The sequence below is a fragment of the Aricia agestis genome, chromosome Z (genome assembly GCF_905147365.1).
Source record: "Aricia agestis chromosome Z, ilAriAges1.1, whole genome shotgun sequence".
Taxonomy (NCBI): Eukaryota; Metazoa; Arthropoda; class Insecta; order Lepidoptera; family Lycaenidae; genus Aricia; species Aricia agestis.
The window spans coordinates 960,139-970,335 of NC_056428.1; the positions used below are offsets into that span (position 1 = coordinate 960,139).

Genomic DNA, 10,197 nt, shown 5'->3' on the forward strand with positions numbered 1-10,197 from the left:
TATATCTCTTTTTCGCTAACATGCGTACGTCGAGACTCGAGAGATAAATTTCTCGTTAGTATATAGTTCGTTAGTATATAGACAAAAATAGCACATATAAAAAAAAACAAAATTATCTCTAATTTTGACGACAAACGTACGAGAAAAAATGTATGTCATGTTAGGGTCAATAGAGATGAAGAGATAAACCAGTTAACATCGAGAAAACGTGTAGAGTGAGATATCTCGTTGGCGTATGCTAGCACGGCAGGTCTTTCTCTCCAAATCCTCGAACCCTAGCACGTAACAGTACCTAATCAAAGATTGTCTTATTCTTATTTTTTTTAGAAAAACAACGATCACCGAACACTATTCACAGAATGGCCGTGCTACTGTTACATACCTAATATACATTCTTCCAATTATTGTCTAGACCAGGGCTTCCCAAGCTGTGCGTCGCGACGCCCCGGGGCGACACTGTCCCAGGGGCGTCGCATGTCAACACAACCAAATCGAGTAAGCGCCGCGCGCATTATGTCACATACATCCTGGGATTCCCGTTTTCAGAAGCTATGCTCAGAAAAGCAAGCGCAGCCTTCACAGCCTTGCTGGCTTTAATATCTTTCATAAATATCTCTTTTAATTTTTATGCCTTTGTTTTGATTTGGACATTATTTCCTAATCTATACTTATCTATAAATATTATAAAACAAAGTCGCTTTTTTCCCTCACATCCCTTTGTTCCCTTTAATCTATAAAACTACGCAACGGATTTTGATGATTCTTTCAGTGTTAGATAGCCCATTTATCGAGGAAGGCTATAGGCTATATTTTATCTCGCTAAAACAACTAGCTATTCGACCGAGCTTTGCTCGGTATTCGATAAAACACGAATAAAATGACATTTTCTAAAAATTATTCCTAGCTAGATCGATTTATCGCCCCCGAAACCCGAGCCGATTCCGAGATTCCGATTATATATATTATATGTATATATATGTCGCAGCCGACTGGTTTAAATAGCCGTTCAATAGAACAGCTAGCCCTTTGACTGAACAACGCCATTCAATCACACGTCTAGCTTTTATATTGAATATTTTAGTCGCTCAAAACGTTCAACACTACAGCTGATTCAAAAGCCGCCGTCTAATTGAAGTAGTTCAGCGCGCACAGCTGCGGCGCTAGGTGCGTTTTATTTACAATATGGCGTTTGTGGTTTGTGTTTGTATTTGTTTTTCGGAAAGAAAGTAGTTAATAAAAGTTATAAGTGTTATTAAAGAGACAAAAATTGTGGAGGCACATACGAGGGAATTAAAATTTCACCAAATATTCGAGGAGAAATTACGAAATCGGATTATAAAATGGATGGACGCAGCCTCCCCCGAAAGGGGGGTTCGGGGGGCTCAGCCCCCCGTCAAAACAAAAACCTACACAATCCAGAAAGTCCAAAAGTTGGTCAGACATCGAGAAAACGTGTAGAGTGAGATATCTCGTTGGCGTATGCTAGCACGGCAGGTCTTTCTCTCCAAATCCTCGAACCCTAGCACGTAACAGTACCTAATCAAAGATTGTCTTATTCTTATTTTTTTTAGAAAAACAACGATCACCGAACACTATTCACAGAATGGCCGTGCTACTGTTACATACCTAATATACATTCTTCCAATTATTGTCTAGACCAGGGCTTCCCAAGCTGTGCGTCGCGACGCCCCGGGGCGACACTGTCCCAGGGGCGTCGCATGTCAACACAACCAAATCGAGTAAGCGCCGCGCGCATTATGTCACATACATCCTGGGATTCCCGTTTTCAGAAGCTATGCTCAGAAAAGCAAGCGCAGCCTTCACAGCCTTGCTGGCTTTAATATCTTTCATAAATATCTCTTTTAATTTTTATGCCTTTGTTTTGATTTGGACATTATTTCCTAATCTATACTTATCTATAAATATTATAAAACAAAGTCGCTTTTTTCCCTCACATCCCTTTGTTCCCTTTAATCTATAAAACTACGCAACGGATTTTGATGATTCTTTCAGTGTTAGATAGCCCATTTATCGAGGAAGGCTATAGGCTATATTTTATCTCGCTAAAACAACTAGCTATTCGACCGAGCTTTGCTCGGTATTCGATAAAACACGAATAAAATGACATTTTCTAAAAATTATTCCTAGCTAGATCGATTTATCGCCCCCGAAACCCGAGCCGATTCCGAGATTCCGATTATATATATTATATGTATATATATGTCGCAGCCGACTGGTTTAAATAGCCGTTCAATAGAACAGCTAGCCCTTTGACTGAACAACGCCATTCAATCACACGTCTAGCTTTTATATTGAATATTTTAGTCGCTCAAAACGTTCAACACTACAGCTGATTCAAAAGCCGCCGTCTAATTGAAGTAGTTCAGCGCGCACAGCTGCGGCGCTAGGTGCGTTTTATTTACAATATGGCGTTTGTGGTTTGTGTTTGTATTTGTTTTTCGGAAAGAAAGTAGTTAATAAAAGTTATAAGTGTTATTAAAGAGACAAAAATTGTGGAGGCACATACGAGGGAATTAAAATTTCACCAAATATTCGAGGAGAAATTACGAAATCGGATTATAAAATGGATGGACGCAGCCTCCCCCGAAAGGGGGGTTCGGGGGGCTCAGCCCCCCGTCAAAACAAAAACCTACACAATCCAGAAAGTCCAAAAGTTGGTTAGATTAGAACTTAGACCACAAATACAGAGGGAGCCGAGCGAGCGCAGCGAGCGTGCTGCGGCAGCAACCGGCGCCCGTCGTCAAAAAAAAGGGGGGATCGGGGGGCGCAGCCCCCCGCCAAAACAAAAACAAAACCCGTTGGCTAAGCGTCGTCTAGCTGTAGTGTTGAACGTTGTAGTCAACAAGTCGGCTAAACGACGTATAGCCGTGTGATTGAATGGCGTTATTCAGTCAAAGGGCTAGCTGTTTGATTGAACGGCTATTTAAACCAGTCGGCTGCGACATATACAAGAATTGCTCGTTTAAAGATATAAGATTAGGAGCGAAGAAATAGAGGAAAATGTGGAAAAACGGGGAAAATTATTTGAAATGGCTAACTTGAACGCGCTAATCTCAGGAACTACTGGCCCGATTTGAAAAATTCTTTCAGTGTTAGTCCATTTATTGAGGAAGGCTTAGTGTGATAAAATATAGCCTATAGGCTATAGGCTTAAAATATAGCCTATAGGCTATATTTTAAGACTAATAGGAGAATGTGGAAAAAGCGGGGGAAATTATTTGAAAGGGCTTATCTCGCGAACTAGGTACTGGAGCAATTTTTATATTATTTTAGATAAGAAATAGACCACGTGAACGATCATAGGCTATCGATTTTAATCATTTTTTAGTGGCTATATATTTAATACCATAGAATTAGAACGTTTTATACCCGTGCGATGCCGGGGCGGGTCGCTAGTAAAAATATAAATACCCAAATAGTGTTTAAATTATATGATAACCTATGTAGGCTGATTCTAAAATTAGAAAGTATTTTTGGGGGCTGGGCGTCGTAAAGAAATGGCAAAGTCCCAAGGGCGTCACAGTACAAATAAGTTTGGGAAGCTCTGGTCTAGACAGTACACTTGGAAGTGGTAAACTTTTATGTATTTGAGCTGTTTATGCTTTTATTTTTTTACGTGGTTGCTAATTAAAATGCATAATTTACCTAACCTAACCTAACCCAACCTAACCTAACCTAATTTTAATACTACCCTCATAATATGTAGTACTTACTATCTATTTAATAAGTATTTAAAACCAAACATAGATGTCACTTTTCAAAGCAAATAAAATTAAAAGAAAACACTTTCACGTTGTATAATTAAATAATAACAATGAATAAACCTGATCATCTCATTTAAGTCATAACTCATCAATATAATTATTATTTAAATAATTATATATTTTAACGTCCGTCGAGTGGAGTGGATACGGAAACCGCAGAAAAAATACATAGGTATTCTTCATAGTTATGAACACGTACGAGCGAATTTTGTGAATATTCCGTCAATTTCCGTCCCATGATGCTATTCGTTCGGACTACACATCTCATGATGACAGGCGAAACGGCTGCGCGCGGTACACACTACACATCACAATACCGCCAAATACAAAATACGGAAACCTAAAAACATCTCGAGCAAAACGAACGAAGGGTTAAAGCGAACGCGATAAACACGCGGAACACGAAAAGGAGGCGAGAATTAGCCAACTTACCGTCTAATTCGGAGCGGGAGCCGTCGGAAGTCGAAGTTCAAAGGACAGTGGTGCACAATGACCTTCGGGAGACGATGTCGCAAATGAAAGTGAATTCAGCCCGGCGAGTCTGCGTCGCTGCGTGGCGCATGTTTAGGAGGTGCAGGGCGGGCGCGTGATTTTTTTCCGCGCCAAAGAAATAAAAACAAACGCTCTTTTTTGTCGGACGGCCGGCCGTCGCGCCATGCTCGCTCGCTACGAAACGTATTCGACACAATATGCCATACGTTCCAATATTCTCCCACGCTACAGCTATGACGTGCATTACTATACTTAGTACAAACACATATAGGATTATTTTATTAGTAGGTAATCAAAACAAAATACGGATGTAATAAGTCTTAAGAGGAGGGTGCATAGCTATAGGTATGCAGAGGGGGAAGGGAGGCAGGCGCCCGACCAGTCGGCGCCCCGCGACGCCTTCTCTCCGCTCCGATTGATTTTTATTACAAGAATTTCACTCATTTTTTTGTCTCGCACACTAAGCCTCTTGGGGCGCACACAAACGGAATTGTATAATTCCTTTGTACGTACTTATTAACGTTATTGATTTTACAAGTGGACCAATTTCCCGTCTGCAACATCTGTGTTCGTAGGTTTTATAGCTTTCGCTTAGGAAAATTTTTAAGTTCCTTCTATGTTTTTGTTACCTACTAGAAATATTATAATATGTTAGGAAAGATAAGAATACTTTGTATATTATGTTTCGCTCAAAGACCGAAAATGCTCAATAGTCAGTGAGCGGAAAAATAGCTCACGACGCGTTGTGGTCACAGTGAAATAGCCACGACGCGAAATTCGCGTTGTGGCTCTATTAAGCCGCCTCCCCATATTATAGGCGAACGCGTTGGCCGACGCGTTGGCAGACGCGTTGGCAGTGCGCTTGCAACGGCGTTTGTGAGTAATCCACACATAAGAAGGTCGTTCAGTATGCTTTGGATCGCGCCAATGTGCGGACGGATTCAAAACGGATGTTGAGTCGCTAACAGCTGCAGCTGTATATTTATTCACAGCTTATAATTACTTTGTAAATGTGGACAAGAAAAAGTTTTTAAAGGGTATTCTCGAAATAAATAAATAAAAGGCGAGAAAACGTAACAAACAAAGAAATAATGTCACTTTTACATAATATTTTATAATATTAAAATAATATAAGTAATTATTTTATTACCTACTTTATTATTTATTAAATTATTACATATAAAAATTATTACATCTTAATATATATATTTCTTGTGTGCGTGTGTATGTGACTGAACTCCTCCTTAACGACTGGACCAATTTTGATGAAATTTTTTGTGTGTGTTCGTGGAGATTCGAGAATGGTTTAGATTTACAGTTTGGTCTACTGGAAAATGTTTTTTCAATTAATTTCTTATTTATAAGGAGTTGTTGATTTTGGAATGTTTTACATTAGATCCGGCGGACGGCGCTATCATCGCATTCAATATTATTCTATTTCAATTTTAGTTTGTCCTGACAGATGGTGCTACGATTAATTTGAAAAAAAATTTGTTATTCAATTCATGTGCTGATTAAAATATTAAATAAATAACACATAGGCTACAATTTTAACCGACTTTCAAAATGGGGGAGGTGTTATGTTCGTTTTCTTATATTCAACGATTACTCCGCCGTTTGTTAACCGATTTTCAAAATTTTTCTTTTGGTATATAGGGTATCATCCCAATTTGGTATTATATTCAGAAAAGTGGTGATCTGATGAAGGATCCATAAGTAATCGAGGGAACTCCTCAAAACTTATAGGGAAACATATGGTGACTTCGGTTTCGTGAGAAGTATTCTAAGCATATGCTACCAACAAGTAAGATTTTGCACCGAGATATACCTGGTATACCGTGGTTCGGAAGGTGCTGAGAGAATTCCTGATTCTTTATAGATACAAGTTTGGGAGTTTCGGCGTTGTTTTAAGAACAGAAAGCATATGCTACTATGCAAATTACATTCTTCATCATCATCATCATCACTACCATATTATACCATTTCATAGTCTTTTAGATCGAGACTCGAGTTTGTCAAGCGATAATTAAAAAAATCTATATCTACCTAATATTATAAACCTGAAGAGTATGTTTGCTTGAACGCGTCAATCTCAGAAACTACAGGTCCGATTTAAAAACTTATCTCAGTGTTAGATAGATCATTTATCGAGTAAGACTCATCATTTATCGAGAAGGTTATATTATATTATTACTCTAAGACTAATACGACAGAAGAAACTCAGGAACAGTGGGAAAAACGGAGGAAATATTTTTTATGGGAAAATGTACCTACGGATTCTGTAAAATTTCTAATTTACGCGGGCGAAGCCGCGCGGGACATCTAGTATTATTATAATTATCATAACTATAACTCCAGGCGAACTGATCGCGCGGCATATGTGTGGATGAAGCGCAAAGCTTGCGACAAATGTCCTTTGATCTTTGCCGACATTTCCGACCCGCGCGACAAGCTCGCAGACGCGTCGGCCAACATCTAAATACCTACGGCCAACGCGCGAACGCCCGTTCTACACATTGGGCCAACGCGTTTGCCAACGCGTCGGCCAACGCGTTCGCCTATATGGGGAGGCGGCTTTATGGAAACGGCCACGACGCGACGCGTTCTGGGCTCTAGCAATCACAAAAAGACCATAACGCGAAATTCGTGTTATGCTATTCGTTTTTCTTGATATTTTATTCTTGATTAATCGTGCGCCAGACAGACAGTAATAATATTAGTACGGATAGTATGGAACTATGGATATTTTATCAATAATAATGATTTAAAACACGTCATGCTGTGATTTAGTATAAATATATACTTAATAGTATTTAGTGTAAAAATATTTTTAGTACCCTTGGTAATTCAAATAATATAATCTTCCATACCTATGGACGATTAATTAATCAAGAACAAATTAAGAAAAAAATTAATAGCATATTAGCCACGAGTCACGGCACGAATTTCGCGTTATGGTCTTTTTGTGATTGCCATAATGGCGGCTCTCGACATAGGCGAACGCGTTGGCCAACGCGTCTGCAGACGCGTTGGCCCAATGTGTAGAACGCGCGTTCGCGCGTTGGCCGTAGGTATTTAGACGTTGGCCGACGCGTCTGCGAGCATGCCGCGCGGGTCGGAAATGTCGGCAAAAGATCAAAGGACATTTGTCGCAAGCTTCGCGCTCCATCCACACATAGGCCGCGCGATCAGTTCGCCCGGAGCGGCGATGAAGAGTGCACGTTTCCTTCTTGTGGCGAATAAACATCTAACTTGACGAAATGGCGAACAATATGAGTATCGAGAAAACATTTAAATTTATTGGGCCCTATGGGTCTATACAGACGGACCGCATTTTAACTGCAATCCAACCGCAAATTGCAGTTGAAGTGCAGTTTGAATGCAGTTGACACGACTGCAATAGAACTGCAAACCGAACGCGCAGTCGGATTGCAGTTGACTGCAGTCGTGTGAACTTCATACCGACTGCATCCAAACTGCACTATCCCACCCACCCGCACGCTCCGCTCTCCCGCGCATGGAATCAGTAGCAGTGCAGTTTGGATGCAATCGGTATGCGGTTCACACGACTGCACGCCAACTGCAACTGAACTGCAATCCGACTGCGCATTTGGTTTGCAGTTCAATTGGAGTCATGTCAACTGCATTCAAACTGCACTTGAACTGCAATTTGCGGTTGGATTGCAGTTGAAATGCGGTCCGTCTGTATAGACCCTATCAGAGTAAAAACTGCCTGTAGAACCAAAAACCATATCAAAAGTTGCAAAAAAAATAAGGTTATTGGACATTCTATTTTCCTCACGATGTTTTTAGGGTTCCGTACCCAACGGGTAAAAACGGGACCCTATTACTAAGACCTCAACGTCTGTCTGCATTTCTGTCTGTCCGTCTGTCTGTCTGTCCATCTGTCTGTCCGTCTGTCTGTCTCCAGGCTGTATCTCAAGAACCGCTATACTTAGCTAGATTTCTGAAATTTTCACAGATTATGTACCTACCTATATCTATATCTGTTGTCGCTATAACAACAAAATATACTAAAAACAAAATAAATTAAATATTTAATAAATAATAAATATATATTATTAATTATTAATCATGATAATTATTAAGTAATAAGTAATAATTTTTATATATAATAAATAATAAGTAATAAAAAATATATATTTTAATATTATAAAATATGTAAAAGTGAGTTTATTTCTTTGTTTGTTACGTTTTCTCGCCTTTTACTTATTTATTTCGAGAATACCCTTTAAAAACTTTTTCTTGTCCACATTTACAAAGTAATTATAAGCTGTGAATAAATATACAGCTGCAGCTGTTAGCGACTCAACATCCATTTTGAATCCGTCCGCACATTGGCGCGATCCAAAGCATACTGAACGACCTTCCTATGTGTGGATTACTCACAAACGCCGTTGCAAGCGCACTGCCAACGCGTCTGTAGACGCGTTGGCCAACGCGTTCGCCTATGTCGAGAGCCGCCATAACGCGTCGTGACTCGTGGCCGTTTTCAGAGCCACAAGTCACAACGCAAATTTCGCGTCGTGGCTGTTTCACTGTGACCACAACCGCGTTGTGAGCTACTTTTTCGGTCTTTGAGCGTAATATAATTGCTTACACATAATTTCAAATTACATACATTACTTTGTAACAATCAAGGCAAAAGTGTTACTTACAATGTTTTATATTTTTGAGAATTGGTTTTGTCTTGGTAATAAAAATAATGACCTCACAGCGCATTTGCTGAAATTGAAAACAATGGAGAAACTATGTACGCAAAAAATATCATCGAATAATGAATAAGTACCGGAAATAATAATTATTTTTTAACAAAAATTAAAACCGACTTCCAAGGTAAAAAACAATACTTAATAACATCCTTATAATATGAACTAAAAAGTACTAAATAATTTTTCCTATCTTATAATGCCTTTTTCCGAATTCGGCTAAAACTCAACTATTTCTGTACTCAATCTTCATAATTTTGAAGTCGGTGCCAGTTACAAAATTTTCAATTTTTTCGGCGCTTTCGCGCCATTTGTATGGAAGTGAGACAGGCATGTAAAACATGACATAATGGCTCCTTTCCTCTATTCCTTCGCCTAATCTTCGCATCTCGCTTATACAAAATACCCAGGATGTCCCAGTTAATATTTTGAACAGCCAGCTCCAGCTCCTGGTGTTCTCAGCGTTCGTGTGTTCAACGTACAAAAATATAGACAACTTGCATTTCGTTTCTGTTTGGTTTTGTTTATCTTTGATTTTGTTACATTTGTTGGAGAGTAGTGGTCTTCTTCCCCCACGGTGACGGCTTGGGTCTAATCTTACATACTCAGCCCTAAATCTAAAAACCTTAATTTAATACTGCATATTTACACATTCGCGTTCGCCATTCGCGTTCGCCATTCGCCTCGTCATCGACGAAACATCCGACGAAACATTCGTAATACGAATGCTGTCGCGAACTACTGTTCACACATTCGTGGGATTCTAGTCAGTTAGAAGCCACATTTTTTCCGATTTAGGATCCTAGCTAGTAGGTATGAAGTATCCTAGCTTTCTAAATGTTATTCCACTTGACTAAATTTTTTAGGATCCTAGCTAAGACTTCCTAGCTAGGATAAGTGGAATAAGCGCTTATGTAAGGTTAGAAACTTGGCTCTACATGATATCTCACTACTTTTTGACACCATGAACAGTGAACTATTATGTTCTCATTTTGGCAACATTTTTACATGAAAATGTTTTTGGTGTGTATAATATGTCGAGCCACTTCTCCAGACTCCAACGAATAATTCGGTCGCCGACTTACACAAAACCGAATTTCGGTGTAACGCCTCAAGAGTCAAGCCCCAAGCGGTCACCGGCGACCACGATAACAATATAATAGGCAATAGCTATTGTGTCTGGATTTTCC

The 10,197-nt window shown here is 39.5% G+C and overlaps 1 protein-coding gene across 2 annotated transcripts in view; it reads right to left on the reverse strand.

Moving 5' to 3' along the window:
• Positions 1-10,197, reverse strand: part of LOC121739351 — a 41,144-nt gene that overhangs the window by 29,846 nt on the left and 1,101 nt on the right. The window contains exons 1-2 of one of the 2 annotated variants that reach the window (XM_042131756.1): positions 9,486-9,496; positions 4,218-4,528 (exon numbers count right to left, since the gene is read on the reverse strand). The exons of the other annotated variant lie outside the window; for it this stretch is intronic. The gene's annotated coding sequence lies outside the window, so the exon portion shown is untranslated. Of the gene's footprint in view, positions 1-4,217; positions 4,529-9,485; positions 9,497-10,197 lie in introns of those variants that run through there. 2 annotated transcript variants of the gene reach the window in all.